We start from the raw sequence: 17,287 nt of genomic DNA on the forward strand, positions 1-17,287 counted from the left end.
GCTTAGGGCATATTCTCTGTCCATAAACAAAACAAAAGAATGTTCTTGATAGAGGCCAAAGAGCCCTCAAGAACCATTAGTGGAAGCAATAATTCCATATAATAAATTACCAAAAACGTGACACATGCAATTAAAAATGGAAGCCAATGGATGCCAGTAGGAAGTACTGGCCAGGAATGGTGAAGTCAATGAGAGCAACTGTGAGGGGCAAAGGCATCAGAGACGCCTTCAGAGGGCAAGTGACTTGGATGATCAAACATTACAGATCTGATGTGGGGCCAGGGCCCTGGGTGCCCAGTGAACACTGTCTCTCACACTCCCAACAAAAGGCGTGGAGTGCCACAAGTCAAGGAAACCAAAGGGCCCATGAAAAAGTAAATGTAAAGCCGGGCACAGTGGCTCCCGCCTGTAAACCCAACACTTTGTGAGGCCAAGGTAGGCGGATCACTTGTGGCCAAGGTAGGAGGATCACTTGTGGTCAAGCCTGGCCAACATGGTGAAACCGTCTCTACTAAAAATACAAAAATTAACCAGGCGTGGTGGCACACGCCTGTAATCCCAGCTACTCAGGAGGCTGAGGCACGAGAATCACTTGAACCCAGGAGGCAAAAGTTGCAGTGAGCTGAGATCGCACCATTGCACTCCAGCCTAGGCAACAGAATCAGACCCTGGCTCAAAAAAAAAAAAAAAAAAAAAAAAAAAAGAAGTAAATATAGAAAGCTACCTGGGCAGTGAAGTGGCTTGACACCCCTTACCTATTAGGGGATACTGGGGATGCAGATAAATTTCTCTGAGCTTCTGTTGCTTTGACTGCAAGATGGGAATTCCAGCATCTTCCCCCGACCGCAAAGGATGCTATGTAAAGGTACAAAATAAACAGAAAGCAACGAGGATTTATCATTTTAGTTGGAATCTCGTTTCAACACTACTAAAAGTAAGGTTCTTTCATGTACCTGAGTTAATCCAAAGAACCCAGCGTGGTTAGTATTTTCAGCAGAAGCCACAGAGAAGTAAATACGTTGCCTCAAATCTCCCAGCTGTAATGAATCAAGGGCTAAAATTTTGTCTTCTATATTCTTTTTACAACATTATTTTATAAAAGATTCTAAGTTAGACTTTCACAAGAGTTTAAACAATTCAATGTTCTAAGTTGTTGCTTTCTATTACAATTTAGTAAGAATCAACTCAAAAGCAATGTGTATGCCACGTAGCTAATACCCTTCCCACCGTTTCATCTTTGGTGCAAGACAGAGGGTGGCAATGCTAGGCTTGTCTGACAAATGATGAAAGTAAGGTTTAGCAATTTTTTTTTTTGAGACGGAGTTTCCCTCTGTCTCCCAGGCTGGAGTGCAGTGGCACAATCTCGGCTCACTGCAACCTCCACCTCCCATGTTCAAGCCATTCTCCTGCCTCAGCCTCCTGAGTAGCTGGGATTACAGGTGCAAGGCACCACGCCTGGCTAATTTTTGTATTTTTAGTAGAGATGGGGTTTCACCATGTTGGTCTGGCTGGTCACGAACTCCTGACCTCAGGTGATCCACCCACCTCAGCCTCCCAAAGTGCTGGGATTACAGGCATGAGCCACTGCGCCTGGCCGAGGTTCAGCATTTTTAACAAATTAGCCAAAATAGCACCTCCAGAATGTCCAGAAATGTGCCAAAATTGCAGAGCAGGTCTATCTGCCTCGAGGAGCCAGTGCTCTTCCCTGTCATGAAGCCACGGTCACCCCTCAGGACATCTAGTCACCCCACAAAAGATCACAGCTAGCTTATTAGCTGTGTGGCCTTGGGCAAGTCCTGTGGTCTCTGTCAGGCTCCTCATCTATAAAATGGGTATGTTAATAGTATCCACCTAAGGCTGGGTGTGTAAATTAAATTAAAATTTTAATTTTAATTTTTAATTTGAGTTCAATTAAAAGTTAATTCAATTTAATTAATTAAATTATATCTATTAAAATGAACTTGGTTAAAGTTAAAATACTATCTACCTAATGCAGGCAGCTTGGTGTGAATTGAAGGAAAGAAAATATGTAAAGGGCTTAGCTTAGAACAGCACCTGGCACATTTTAACACTTTACAAATGTTTGTCTTCAGTAGTGAGAATGTCATTATCATTACTGTCATTTTTATTATTATTTTGGTTGTGGCCAAGAGAGTTCACTCAGGTTCACGCTACTGATCTGAAAAGTGTTCTGTGTAGGTTTCTATGCAGTAGTCAATAAAAACGTGATTTTGAAATCATTTCTTGCAATGTCCTATAAATTCTACCTACATTTGATACATGGTGAATATTTGGCAAACTGATCAAGGTCTATCATCTGCCCTTTGTGCTGCTCATAGTGCTTCATTGCCAGCAACTCAACCCATTTTCGAAGGTCACCATATCCTGCAATTCAACATTTACACATGCAGCTGCTGCTTTAACCCAGACCCCTAGCTCTGCTTCTTTAGAAATCTGACTATGCCCAGAGTCTGATAAATCGATCAATCAACTCAAATCAATGCACTAGGAACTCAGATGCATGCTGTTTTCAGATTGGTGGACACACTGGACAATGCCCAGGATGTGTCCGGTGCAGTTGACCACGCCCTTCTTCTTGAAACCCCACTTCTTTGTTATCCCAAGAACCCACCTTTATTGCTCCCCGCTAATTCTTGGGTCATGTGTTCTTGGTCCTGGTCATAGTTTCCTGTATATCCAGTACTTAAATGGATCTCCACCCCAGCCTATTTACACACTGGGTGCTTTCCTCCATTCCAGTGGTTCTAACTCACTCCACTTGTAGGCTGAAGACTCCAAAGTTACCATTCCTTGCCCTTGAGCTTCTACATCAGTCCAGCTGTGTGATGCCACCCTTGTAAAGCTGAACTTTGCATCTTTTCATCATGCCAGTCACTCAACACCCAACGAGACCTCAAGCATTCCTGAGGGTTGGACTCCTGTCTCTCTCATTATCACCACTACCCGGTTCACAGCTTCGTTGTCCCTTATCTGGACTGTTGCAGTAGCCTCATGCATGATCTCTCTGCCTTTAGAATTGCCGCTTCAAATCCACCCCCAACACACACACACACACACACACACACACACACACAGACATGCACACATTCAGACACACATGCACACACACATTCACACATGCACACATGCACACACACACATGCACACACACATGACCACCCTAGAGGTCTGTCTCAGACACTCACCAGATTAAGCCATTCTCTGCTGAAAACCTTGGTCTGGACCCTATCACTACAAAACAGATCCTAAGCCCCTCTGCATGTCAGAGGACCCTCCAGAACCCACTCTTCACATGTGCAAATGTCTCATCCCCCACCCTCTGCCTTGACCTTTATCCTTCGGTCATCAGGAAATGCTTATGATCACCAGCACTGCCTTCACCCCTCAGGCTTTCATGCTGTTGAGTGTCCTCCTTTGTCTACTCCTGTGCTGTTCAATATTGTCGCCACTGGCTACATCTGGCTACTGAGCACTTGAAACGTAGCTGTACGTGGAAAATAGATATTGCATTTTGAAGGCCTGGTGCCAAAACAATGTAAAATATTAACATATTTCATATTAATGATATGTTGAAATGATGATAAGATTTTTGATATATTGACTTAAATAAACTATATGATGAGTATCAGTTTCACTTGTTTCTTGTTACTGTCCTACTATGAAGATTCATAGTAGATGCATACCTTGGGTATGCAGTTCACATTCTATTTCTAGTGAGCAGTCGTGGTCCCGTCCGCCTTCTCTCCATGCCTCCCTGACTTCTCTTTTCTTCACCCATCAACGTCCTTCACATCTCTCATGACAGCTTATCAGCTCTCTCAAGGGGCCCTTCTGACATCCCGCAGAACTAAGATAAGCACTTACTCTGTGCTAAGACACCCGTGCTCACCTTTATCCTTGCATGTTTCACACTGAAATAATCTGGTTACTCACACCCTACTAGACTGTAAGCTCCTTGAGGGTGGGCATTATACTCAGTCACATTAGTATAAATGCATTCATACATTCAACAAATATTCCTTAGACATCTGCCATGCCCAGCACTGCTAGAAATTCATTCCTAATGGTTGACACAATACTAGCCAGGAATAAGGAAGAACTAAAATAGGTAGATTAAATTTAACGAGTATTGAAAGCATCTTAAGAATTGGTAATTTTCAAATAGTCTACTAATCTAGAATTAAACTATTTCAATTTAACAATATTTCCTGCATGCACACCTATTACATGCTTCAGAGAATGCAAAATAGAATATTCATTCATGCACTCTTCCCTCAAAGAGCATCAAGTCTAGTAGTGATAAGATACAGGAATAAATAGGTATGATAGAATACAGAATATAAATGTTGTGAGAAAAGTTCAATGTCTTATGAGAATGCAGAGAAGATTCTTTGGTTGGGCACGGTAGCTCACACCTGTAATCCAAGCACTTTGGGAGGCCAAGGCAGGCAGATCAGTTGAGGCAGGAGTTTGAGACCAGCCTGCCCAACATGGTAAAAACCTGTCTCTACTAAAAATACAAAAATTAGCGAGGTGTGGTGGCGCACACCTGTAGTCCCAGCTACTCAGGATGCTGAGGCAGGAGAATTGCTTGAACCCAGGAGGCAGAAGTTACAGGAAACTGAGATTGCTCCACTGCACTCCAGCCTGGGCGACAGAGTAAGTGAGACTCCATCTCCAAAAAAAAAAAAAAAAAAAAAAAAAAAAATTCTACCATCTAGAAAGTCAGGAAAGGCTTCACGGAGGAGGTGAACTTGAGATGGCCCTAGGAAGACGAATGGGATTTTGAAGGGAGGAGTGGTGATGGGGAAGGAAGGAAGAGATGGAGCACAGGTACTCAGGAGAGACGGACAGGGTGCAGCCTTGCCAGGAGACAGGACAGAACTGGGTTTGGTAAGAGGCTGATGTATGTCTCCTAGACATATATTTGCTGGGGCTGCCATAACAAAGTACCACACAGTGAGTGGCTTAAAGCAACAGGAATTTCTTCTCTCACATTCTGGAGGCAGGAAGTTCACAATCAAGGTGTCAGCAGGGCCACGCTTCCCACAAAGGCTCCAGGGCAGAGTCCTGCCTGGCTCTTCTGGCTTCAGGTGGTGCCCAGCAATCCTTGGAATGGGCACCTTTGCTTGCTGCAACGTCACCCCTATCTCCACCTCCGTCTCCAATGGCCATCTTTCCTCCATGTGTCCTTGTCCAAATTTTCCTCTTCCTAAAATATCATCAGGCCAGGTGCAGTGGCTCACGTCTGTAATCCCAGCACTTTGGGAGGCCAAGGCAGGCAGATCACTTGAGGCCAGGAGTCTGAGACCAGCCTGGCCAACATGGCAAAAACACTGTCTCTACTGAAAATATAAAAAATTAGCTGGGCGTGGTGGTGCATGCCTGTAATCCCAGCTACTCAGGAGGCTGAGGCATGAAAATCACTTGAACCCAGGAGGTGGAGGCTACATTGAGCCAAGATTGTGCCACGCACTCCAGCCTGGACGACAGAGGAAGACTGTTTCAAAAAAAAAAAAAAAAATCATCAGTCATTGGATTAGGGCCACCCACTCCAACACGACCTCATCTTAACTTGATCACTCTGCTTAACTGGACCAATGTGACCCGATCAAGTTCCAGTCCATAGACTTCAGGGGGCGGGGCTTCACCAAACCTTCTTCCGGGGTACACAATTCAACCCACAGCAAGGAAAATCAGGAAACAAGGACCAAAAGGAAGCATGGGGCCAACCATGCAGGACCATGAATCCTAGCAGAGGATGGTGAGGCTGATATGCAGGGAAATAGTTGCTTATGTAAAATACAAACAGGACTGAGATCTGTCGAGCACGAAGAGCTGAATTCCTTACCATCTTTATCCTGCTGCCCTTAGGCGAACGGTGGCCACAGAAGGTGCAGCATGGAAAGCGAGTGTCCTCCCACACACCCATGCTCTGGTTATGCTTTAGGTACTTGGGGAAAGTTCCAAGGTCACCGGAGTACTCTCTGGCTCTTGGAAGTCGTACTTTGTAATGACCCAGCAGTGGCTGAGAGAGCCGTGCTGTCTGTGTTGAGCGCAGTGGTACTGACAAGACCATGTAGACTTGATGGTGCCCCGGGCCACCAGGGCTCAGAGATCAGGAGCCGCGCTGGATATTCACGTGGTGTCTGATTGCACAATTCCGGGAGGCCGAAGCGAGCCCTGTCTGCGAGTATTCATTCCGTGCCTTATTGCCTTCCTGCTGTGTAGCAGCTACGCGGCACTTTCCCCATCAAATCCCATGAACATTAGGCCTAAAAATACGTATTAGGGTTTTTAAAAGTTGGGAACTGTACATACAAAATGAACCTTCATCAATTTCTAATTAGCGTTGAATCACTCATAACGGGCATTGAGGGACCCTGTTTCACTGAACAACTGTCACTTCAGGATGCATTAAAATTTTCAGAAAAAGAAAAGCACAACTACGTAAGAACTTATTTAATGGCCCTGATGGCTTGGTAAATTGTAATGAGAATGTGCTGCATAAAGAAGTAACCCACAAAATGTATACAGCCTTTGGGAACGTAATGATATTTTCAATGCACAATATTTTACATCTCACTTCGGCCCGCCCCTCCTTGACACACCATTCACTTGGACAGACATAATTTTGTGCCCTAACACTGGATCTAATGCCTCGCTCACTGGCCATATAAATATGTGAGCCCCTCCAGCCCCTCTTCTGAGGAGATCTACAAATAAGTATGCAGCCGTTTCTTCCAAAAGTTTATCTGCATTGTCAAGGTGATCCCTTTAAAAGACAGACTTGAAAGGCTGGGTTGGTTGTGAGCGTAAAAGAGGGCCCTGCCGCTCCAGGCAGGTGTGGTTCATCGTGGGGAGAAGGAAAGAATGAGAAGATGAATCCTCAGCTCCCAGGCCTCCACCACGGCCCAGGCTCCCCGGCGCCAGGGGGCCCCACTGGCACAGGCCTCCCTGGAGCATGGGATCCCCTCAAATCCCTCACCCAGGGTGCAGCTGCCCAGCTGCAAAATCCTTCCTCAGCACCTCCCAGGAAAACTGGGCCTAAACAGTCATGCTCCTGTGTAAGATAAATACAACTGGCTATTATTCCTGGAGCCAGAATGCCATGCGGAGTGTGGGGCAGGGCAACCAGGGGACTGAGGGGAGCCCGCAGCCCACTACACCAGGGACTCAGAGTGATGGTGCCCTCTCAGCACCATGAGAACCTTCACAGAGAAGTTCAGTTTATTTTTAATGGGGATTTGGTATCTGTACAATAATGACTCTAAATATGCAAGCCTCTAGAGAGACAAAGTGCCCAGGTCTCTCCCAGACCCTCCAACCACTTAGCCACCGCATTGGAAGCTCATGGGGAAGACACCTGCCTGGATTTTATCAGCAAAGCCTGACTGCCCAGCTCACTCTGAGCAGTGTATGTGCTGCGCCCTGGTGCAATCCCCTCTCTGCTCACTCCCACGCCCACCGCTCATCCTCACTCCTCTCCGCCATTCCAGGGTACCAAGGAACTCAGAGGATGCTGTGATTTCTGTGAACTTAGACAGGAAAAGAGGCCCCCTCACCCTGTGTCGTCGCCTTCAATGAAGATGCTGCAGAACTCGTACAAAAACATTCCAGGCAACCCGGCTCCTGCGACGCGTGTCGGGCACCGAGGGTGCTGGTGACATCTTGTGGTGGAGCCTGTGACAGCCACTGCTCACGCCTCCCCGACACCACACAAGCTGTCCAGGAGCATCTAGCCCTGTCGCCCCTCATACATCAGCAAGGAGGCATCTGGGATCTGAGGGCTGCTGCCAGGATCCACCGGTGCACCCACCCGAAACTTCTTTGCCCACCTGGCCAAGCCTTGCCACTGACAGGCCTGCCAGCTCCTCTCCCAGCAAAGCCCTTGGATTGCAGGAATGATTTGTTTGCCATTAAATCACAGTGGTACCTTTTGGTTAAATTCATACAAAAAGATTCTTGTGCAGAGTGGCTGCAGGCAGTATTTGTGAACCCTGAACCCTGTAATGAGAGCGTTATTGGAAGCATGAGGGAAGCCAGCAGAATGATTTAGAATGTGTCCTCAGAGCAGAGTGGAAGTCCGACTTCTCGCAGGCACGGAATGATCCGGGGACAACAGGGAATTGAGGTGGGAAAGGGGTTTCCAGTACCCATTTACTTTCCGTCTCATGTTTCTTCTCAACACACATTTTATGCAAGTGATTTGGAGATTTTTCTTTAAAGCAGTGGGTTCTGGGTCTGGATACTTTCTGAGTCATTGATGCTTAGAAAAATGCAACATTATTTAATCAAAGCAAATAGTATAATGTATTCTTTCAAAGAAACCGTATTTCATGTTTGGAGCCTACCAACATACTGAACACAAATGACTGTGCTTCGCTTTGAAGACGTCCTGTCTTTTAAATCTGATTCCCTAAACACTACCTATCAGTGCTATTTCCAGAGATTATTAGAGCACATTGTGTTGATTACCAACTCTACTATTCTAGCACTTGTGTAACTATTATTTAACTTACATTTAAGGTAATCTTTCAATATGGGAAATGGGGATATTGCCATAACTGTTTTTTTTACAGAACATATTGGAAACCAGAAAGCGTTTTCCTGCAAAGTTACACAATTAGTGATATACTAGGAACTAGTAAACCAACTCCTCCCTTCATGCTGGGGCTGGCACCTCCCATAAATTCCAGTCCTCTCTCTCAGCAACTTGAGGGTGATCCTGTCCTGCTATTGGCAGAAGCAGACCACTCTGGATTGCAGAAGACCATGTGCATCTCAAAAGAAGGATGTGCAGAGCTCCGGAAGTGGTCCACGCTACCCTGACTGCCACGTGTTGTGGTTCAGATTGTGCACTGCACAAGTGGGCGTGGGGGAACCGTTATACCTTGGTCTATGCAAATGGCACCTCCTAATGTGGCACCGTGCCCAACCTGCACTGCCATCAACAGCAGCTTCTGGGTGTGTCTGACACTCTGAAACTCGACCTGACTGCCTGAGATGGAGCCCTCTCCCAGAATGGGCCCGGCTGAGCCTTCTTGTTTCTATAGGGCCCTTTTGTGACCAGCCTAAGGTGCTGGCTCCCCAGCTGAGGATAACAGAAAATTTGACAGCTGATGCCCGGAGGGACTTCTCTTTCCTACTCAAGTTTCAAAACACAGGGATTCTGAGGAAGCTTGGCTTCTTCATGCCAGAAAACATGTAGCTAGTACCCTCAAGTCCAGATTGCAAAATGCCAAAGTCTGTTGCGGGCTTAAGCACTGCTGTGTCCTCCTGTGCATTACACACAGCTGAGGGTGTCACCCCAAAACAGGCATTCAGTGCTTTCACAGGTATTGTTTGAAATCCTATAGGCAAGAAACACTGGATATTAAATCGAAGGATCTCCTTTTAACCTATTATATGGGTATCTTATTGTCACAGCACCAAATAAAGTTGAATCCACAGCTACAAAAGAAATTCCAAAAATATTCAAATATGTCGATGACTTCTACATGCATTCTGTTCTCACAACCTACTGTCCTGTGGTCCTGAGAGCATGCCAGCCAAAACGGTGTTGTAGCATTTTCTTTTCAGGAATGCAGTGGCCTGTGGGGTCTGCTGCACATGACTGGCTTGAGCTTTGGGACCCAGCTTGCTCCGGCACATTGACAGTAGACTCTGAAGTTAGTTGTGGTTTAATTTCTTCTTCTCCCTGGATATAAATTTATGAATAAACTGGAACTCCCCACTTGGAGAGAGGGAGCAGCACTCTAAGGGTATCTATCATGCATACAGAGAACTTCCCAGGCATTCAACTCGACATCAGCAGATAACTGTACAGATGCAGATACCTCTTGGAAACAGTCAAAAGACTACATTTTTTTAACAGAAAGGATTCAGTTACAATGTTAGCTGAGTAATCTGCTAATAGATAATCACACAATACAAAGAAAACGTTTCAGTAAATACTTTGGATTTCTTTCTTCTGCCATAAGTTCCAAAAATGATGGCAACTCAGAATAAAAAGGATTATTTGAGGCGATGGTATCCCAAGTACCCTGATTTGATCATTACATATCATATGCTTGCATCAAAATATTAAATGTACCCCACAAATGTGTTCAACTATTATGTACCATATATTTTTTTTTAAATGGTGTTTAATCCTAATGCACCAAAATTCTCTGTTTATTCCCAGCACATTGGTATCACTTATGAAGCCTCTCCTCTACACAGGATTCTGTTTGGGTGTGAAAATACTGACCAAAATTGAGGCAATACAGCCATTGCTCTTAAAAAGCCTAAAATCAAGAGGAAGACAATAAACATATGAACATTTTAACTGGGACTGACAGTGAGAAGGGGGATAGCCTTGACACACAGCAACAGAAAACACCACCATGACCAAATACAGACAATTGCAGCCCCTCGGGGAACTGAAGCACTAGCATTCCACCCTCTCCACTGCACTGAGACATGAATGCTCCTCCCAAGATGAGTGGAGGAAAAGAATGGAAATAAAGACAAGGGAGGAGGAAAAGCTAAGAGAAGAGAAGCTGAACAAACATAACCAAGCTCCTTATTTGCACATCTTAAATAAAGGGCTAATCTAGGTTCCTCCTGCCAATTAAGGTAAATGCGGAAAGATCTGATTTCTGGAGTTGGATGCCGACCTCCCCCATCTCTCTACTGCTCCGTTTCGGAAAGCACAGCTAACTGAATGATAGATGGTGAAGTCACTTGGGCAGTAGCCAGGAGCTATCTCCTTCTGTTCTGAGACCTGCATCCAAATTTGAGCCTGTGAAATGGCTTGGGTGATCTTAATTTGACAGTTGTCAACATTTCAAAATCATTGCCAAGTTCAACCAAATGGAAGTCTTTGATCAGGCATGGCTTTCTGTGTATGTGTGCATGTGAGTGTGTGTGTGTGCCTGTGTGTGTATATCAGAGAGTTGCCAATCTGAGCCCAGACAATACACCTGTGCACCCTTCTTCCGTCATATCTCATTAGCATCTCTCTACATGATGAATTCTGTGGGAGGGTGAGAAAAAAATGGCACTTCAACTTCAATAAGTTTGGTCCAAGAAGGAACAAAAAATATGCACATAAAAATTTTGGATAATGGATTCATTTAAGCATCACAATCTGAAAATAAGTACATTATTGCACAGAATATAAAGAATATAAACTTCTACATAAAACAGGATATAATCATGGACAAAACACTTCTTAGTATTATTGACTCAGTGCATACATTTTTCAGCACAAACATCTCAGCATAAGCTAAATTTCAGAACCATTTAACCAATTCAGCATCAGTAGAAAAATCATTAATAAAAGGAGATAATAATCATAAAAACAAGGCCTGGTGTGGTGGCTTACACCTGTAATCCTAGCACTTTGGAAGGCCGAGGGGGGTGGATCCTGAGGTCAGGAGTTAAGCCTGGCCCTAACATGGCGAAACCCCATCTCTACTGAAAATACAAAAATTAGCCGGACATGGTGGTAGGTGCCTGTAATCCCAGCTACTCCGGAGACTGAGGCAGGAGAATCACTTGAACCTGGGGGTGCTGAAGTTGCAGTGAGCCAAGATCACACCACTTCACTCCAGAATGGAGTGAAACTCCATCTCGGTGGGGGGAAAAACAATGAGATTTACCACATACAAGATATCTCATTTGAAAATGAAACTTTTGGCACAGTAAATATGGCATCACCTTAGGGAAGTTATTGAAATAAAAATGCAAAAATATCTAAATCCTCCATGTAGGGAATATAGCTGTGGGTTTAGGAATCTTTTTTCTTTATTATCTAAGGGGCACTCGCAGAATCTAAAGGTCATTTCTATTAGTGCCAAATATCAAGAAAGCATTACTAGAAGATAAAGGATATGTTTTTGAGGCTTTCCCTTTTTTTGGTTTCAATATGTTGAAATGATTGCTTCCCAAAAAATTAAAGTCTTCATAAAAGTTGTGGATGTATAAACACAATGTTTGTTTGATAAAAATAGTTCAGAATGGCCTATTTTTGGAAGTATCTAATAAATGTTTATGGAATAAATAAAGGGATGGCCAATGAACATAAACAAATCCATATAGTTCCATAAAGCAATAAAAATGTCTTTAAAAGCTGAAATTTCTGGTTAATTCTATGGTAAAAGTATTTCCAAAACTGTCACCAGTTGAACTGTGCTAAGTTCATAAGTTATGGAGACATTGCCAATGGACTTTGACATCCTATAATCAGCTCACTGGAATAGTAACTAAGCATCAATCTCTGAAAAGGTCTAGAATCTTGTCCAATAATCCTAATCAGAGCCTCTGAATAGCTCAGCCTCTGGAGTCAAATACTTACCTGTGATTCGTCGCGAGGTGCTTCTTATGCAGACGTGTTGACCAACATAAGGATCCACCTGTCAAGAGACATCAAAACTTCCTCAACTGCCTTTTCCACCTGGCCTTACATGGGTGAACCTGGAGTGACCAGATGTTTTTAGAACTGCCCCATGACTCAAGGTAGAGTCATGCACCTCCATCCTGTGATTCTATTGCAGGGCTAATTAAGTTTTGTGAAGGAAAAAGAACTCATAAATTATTGCAATGGTTTAGAGAAAGAAGTTCCTTCATGGCCATGGATCCACGTTTCATATTGATGATGGCTATTCATTGGAGTGCCTGCAATGGTCGCAGGGTTCCAAGTTTTCCATCAGCAACTAGATATGACTATCCCAAATAGTCAATGAACTCCAGAAAGTATAGAGATGATTGTACCCATGATAAAAGTTTTGCATGTTAGAAATGGAAGGAATTATTAGTAATCCTACACATTTGTATGCCAATATTTTTGGGGGGTTGATTAAACTTTTTATTTTGAGATAATTGTAGATTTGCATGCAATTGTAAGAAATAATACATAAATCCAGCACTTTGGGATGCCAAGGTGGGCAGATCACCTGAGGTTAGGAGTTCAAGACCAGCCTGGCCAACATCATGAAACCCCGTCTCTACTAAAAATACAAAAATTAGCTGGATGTGGTGTTGCATCCCTGTAATCCCAGCTACTTGGGAGGTTGAGGCAGGAGAATCACTTGAATCCAGGAGGCAGAAGTTGCAGTGAGCCGAGATCACGCCACTGCACTCCAGCCCAGGTGACAGAATGAGACTCTGTCTCAAAAAAAAATAAGGGAAAGAAAAGAAAAGCAATAATACAGAGGATCCCTTGCACTCTTTCTCCAGTTTCCCTGAATGGTAACATCTTTCAGAACTAGAGTGCAGCATCCCACCAGGATTAACCTAGCTGGGATGCAGAACATGACCTTCTCCACAACTCTCCCTCCTTTCACCCTTTTACGACACACCCACGTCCCTCCACACCCACCCCATCTTTACCAGTGGAAACAAGCTGTTCCCGATTCCTATAATCATTTCTAGAATATTATGTCAATAAAATCAAACAGCATTTAACTTTTGAGTCTGGCTCTTGGAAACAAAATAATTCTCTGGAGATGTGTCCAGATTGTTGTGTGTATCAATAAGACTTCAGTTTATTGCTGGGTAATGACCCAGCAATGGTGTGGCTGCTGCTTCTAGGGTGAGGTTACTATTAACAAAGCTGCTATGAACATCCACGGACAGTGCTGGTGTGAAAATACATTGCATTTCTTTGAGATACATACCCAGGAGTGTGACTGCTGGATTGCATGTTAAGTGTATGTTTCATTTTTTTAAGGAACTGCCCAACTTTTTTCTAGAGTGGCTGTACCAGTTTACACTCCAACCAGTAATATATGAATGACTCCATTTCTTTGCATCTTCACCAGAATTTGATGTCGACCCTATTATTTTATGTTAGCCATTTTGATAAATGTGTAGCGATATCTCATTGTGGTTTTAATTTGCATTTCCCCAATGGTTAATGATGTTGAACATATGTTTGGATGCTTATTTTCTATCTGTATATCTTCTGGGGTGAAATAGCTGTTTATGACTTTTGTCTGTTTCTAATTGGCTTGTTTCCTTACTGTTGCGTTCACTCCCAACTCACTGACTCCTCCTTCCCCTCGTTCATCCCTTGAGCCTGTCCATTGAAATTTTATTCCACTTATTGTATTTTTCACTTTTAAAATTTTAGTTTGCTTCTTTATACCTTCTACTATTTTGCTGAGGCTTTCTATTTCTTTGCTGGGATTTTCCATTTCTTTTCTCCGACTTTCTGTTTCATTCGTTTGTTTCAAGTGTGTTCATACCAGCTCGTTGACACATTGTTGTAGGGCTTCTTTCAACCCATTTTGAATAATTCTAACACCTGTGACCTTTGGTCTTGGCAGCTTCTGATCATCTTTTCTCATTCCATTTGGGATCTCCCTGATTCTTCATATGACAAGCGGTTTTCCATTGAAACACAGACATTTTGGGCATTGTCTTATGCAGTTCTGGGTCTTCTCTAAACCTTCCTTTTAGCTGGCTCCCTCTGGCACCCCTCCAGTGGGGAAGAGAGCCACCACCTCATCACTGCCAAGTGAGGACAGAAGTCCAAGAGCCTCAGCTGCACTCCACTGACACCCAGGGTGGGGCTGGTCATTACTGTGGTGGAGGTGGTTTCTGCCTTCCCACAAGCCTCTGCTGATACTTCCCTGTCCAGAAGGGGCTGGAAAGCCGGGCATCTGCTCCCTTCACAGCCTTGAATGACACCAGCACTCTGACCCCAAACCAGAGGGGCAGCAAGGGGCCTCCTTACCACTCAGACTGCCAAAGACTGGGCATCTTAAACTACAGACAGTAATTTTCTCATAGTTCTGGAGGCCAGAAGTTGAAGATTAAGGTGCCAGCAGAGCCCATGTCTGGTGAGGGCTCTCTTTATGGCTTGCAGACAGCAGCCTTCTTGTTGTGTCTTCACATGGACTTTCATCTATCTCTTCCTCTTTTTTATAAGGACACTAATCCTGTAGGACCAGGGTCCCACCCTTATGACCACATTTAACATAATTATCTCCTTGTAGAGCCTGTCTCCAAACACAGTCATGTTGTGGGTTAAGGCTTCAGCATATGAATTTTGGAGGATACAATTCAGTGCATGGCAGGAGGGGAAGTCCAGGTTCCCAAAGTGGTCTGCACTGACACAGGCATCATTGCCAGCCAGCAAGATGAAACTCCCATCTCCTGGAATGCAGACTTCTCTGACACCACCCTAGTGGGGAATTGGCTGCCTCAGCCCACACGTCTAGGTTCTCCACCAGGCCTTTTCTGGTGGGCAGGGCCACAGTTTTCTTGCAGTGTTTCACTGATGGAGTGGTTATTGACTAAAAGTTCTCTGTTGTACTTGGCTACCTCTTTCCTGCTCCTCTGGCAAGAGAGCAAGTTTTGTAGGGGCTGCTTTCATCTGAGCATGTTGACTTTTCCAGGTTGTCAGCTTCTTTAGCTCTAAGTCTGGGATGTATAAGGCAAAAGGAAAACTCAGAAAACCCAAGGTCCCTGGGAAGCCAGACTCCTCTCTCCTGCCTTTCACAGTCTTTTTTTTTTTTTTTGAGACGAGTCTTGCACTTTCGCCCAGGCTGGAGTGCAGTGGCGCAATCTCGGCTCACTGCAAGCTCTGCCTCCCGGGTTCATGCCATTCTCCTGCCTCAGCCTCCCGAGTAGCTGCGACTACAGGCGCCCACCACCACGCCTGGCTATTTTTTTAATATTTTTGGTAGAGATGGGGTTTCACTACATTGGCTAAGATGGTCTCGATCTCCTGACCACGCCTGCCTCGGCCTCCCTATGTGCTGGGATTACAGGCGTGAGCCACCGCGCCAGGCCAGTAGTTCATATTTCTTAAAATAATTTTAGAAACATTTAAGTGTATTGGTATAAATACATTATTCTTTTTTTTTTTTTTTTTTGAGATGGAGTCTCGCTCTGTCACCTAGGCTGGAGTACAGTGGTGCGATCTCAGCTCACTGCAAGCTCCACCTCCCAGGTTCATGCCATTCTCCTGCCTCAGCCTCCCAAGTAGCTGGGACTACAGGTGCCCGCCACCACGCCTGGCTAATTTTTTATATTTTTGGTAGAGACAGGGTTTCACTACATTGGCCAAGATGGTCTTGATCTCCTGACCTTGTGATCCGCCTGCTTCAGCCTCCCAAAGTGCTGGGATTACAGGCGTGAGCCACCGCACCCGGCCCACAGTCATCTTATGTGTGTTGTATATATCATGTCCAGCAGGGTTAGTTGTGCTTAATGGGAGGAATAGAGAAAACTATATTTACCCCATCTTTCCAGGCACAGAAGTCTCAACCATTGTTTGTTAAGGAGTTCCAATTAGATGTCAACATTTACAAATTTTCTATAACTCTGTTTCTATGTTTTCTTAAACAATCAGAAACACTATTCCTTGAGAGCAGCAGAGGCAAGACCTACATCATGTCTGCTCCCTTGAAAAGGTCACAGTTACTCTGGTAGCTTCAGTTCCCACCTGAACGTTCACACACATCGATTACTGGCCCAACCCTCATGGAGAAGGCTGAGCCAAGCTTGAATGAGGGTCTGGGCTATTGCTGGGTGTGTCAGTCAGGGTTCAACCAGAAAAATAGAACCACTGGAAGAGACAGACAGACAGATACAGATAGAGAGAGATGGAGAACTGTGTGTCAAGAATTGCCCTGTGTGATCATGAGACTGAAAACTAAATCTAAAATCTCGTAGGGCAGGCAGTCAGGAAGGGTGTCCCCAGTGCAGGGTGAGCCATGAACACCTTGATGCTATTTGGAGTCCAGAGCAAGGAATACCTGAGCCTTCCTGTGCAGGGCTCTGCTGACCACACCCACCAGCATGCTCCACTTACTTAAGGTCAACTGAGAAGGATTCAATGGCATCGGCAAAATCCCTTCACAGCAGACCACAATGAGTATTTGGTTGAATAAGCAGGCAAAGTGTGTGCATGCTACACAATGGCAGCTCCTCCTGCCTCCTGTCCTCATCCAACCTAGCTTAGTTGATGTCAATAAACATCACATGGGTGGAGGAACAGGCACACCAAGGGAGGGCTAGTGTCCTGCACACTCACTTCCACATGCTGTCACTCATTTCTCATCATCACAGAAATAACAAGCATCATACCAACCTATGCTCATTTTTAAAATTTTTCAAAAGGTGTCACTTGCTCCACTCCTAGGTATATACCTAAAAGAATTAAAAACAGGTATCAAACAAGTACATGGATACACAGGGTCACAGCAGCATTGTTCACAATCACCAAAAAGTAGAAATGGCCCAAATGCACACTGATGGATGGATGGGT

At 44.5% G+C, this 17,287-nt stretch overlaps 1 long non-coding RNA gene across 1 annotated transcript in view; it reads right to left on the reverse strand.

Annotated features, from left to right (window-relative positions):
• Positions 1-838: 838 nt before the first annotated feature.
• Positions 839-17,287, reverse strand: part of LOC129528244 (uncharacterized) — a 44,099-nt gene continuing 27,650 nt past the window's right edge. The window contains exons 2-4 of the long non-coding RNA XR_008673487.2: positions 12,365-12,422; positions 954-1,037; positions 839-855 (exon numbers count right to left, since the gene is read on the reverse strand). This is a non-coding gene — a long non-coding RNA (uncharacterized lncRNA). The remainder of the gene's footprint in view (positions 856-953; positions 1,038-12,364; positions 12,423-17,287) is intronic.

Source organism: Gorilla gorilla, chromosome 17 (genome assembly GCF_029281585.2).
Source record: "Gorilla gorilla gorilla isolate KB3781 chromosome 17, NHGRI_mGorGor1-v2.1_pri, whole genome shotgun sequence".
NCBI lineage: Eukaryota > Metazoa > Chordata > Mammalia > Primates > Hominidae > Gorilla > Gorilla gorilla.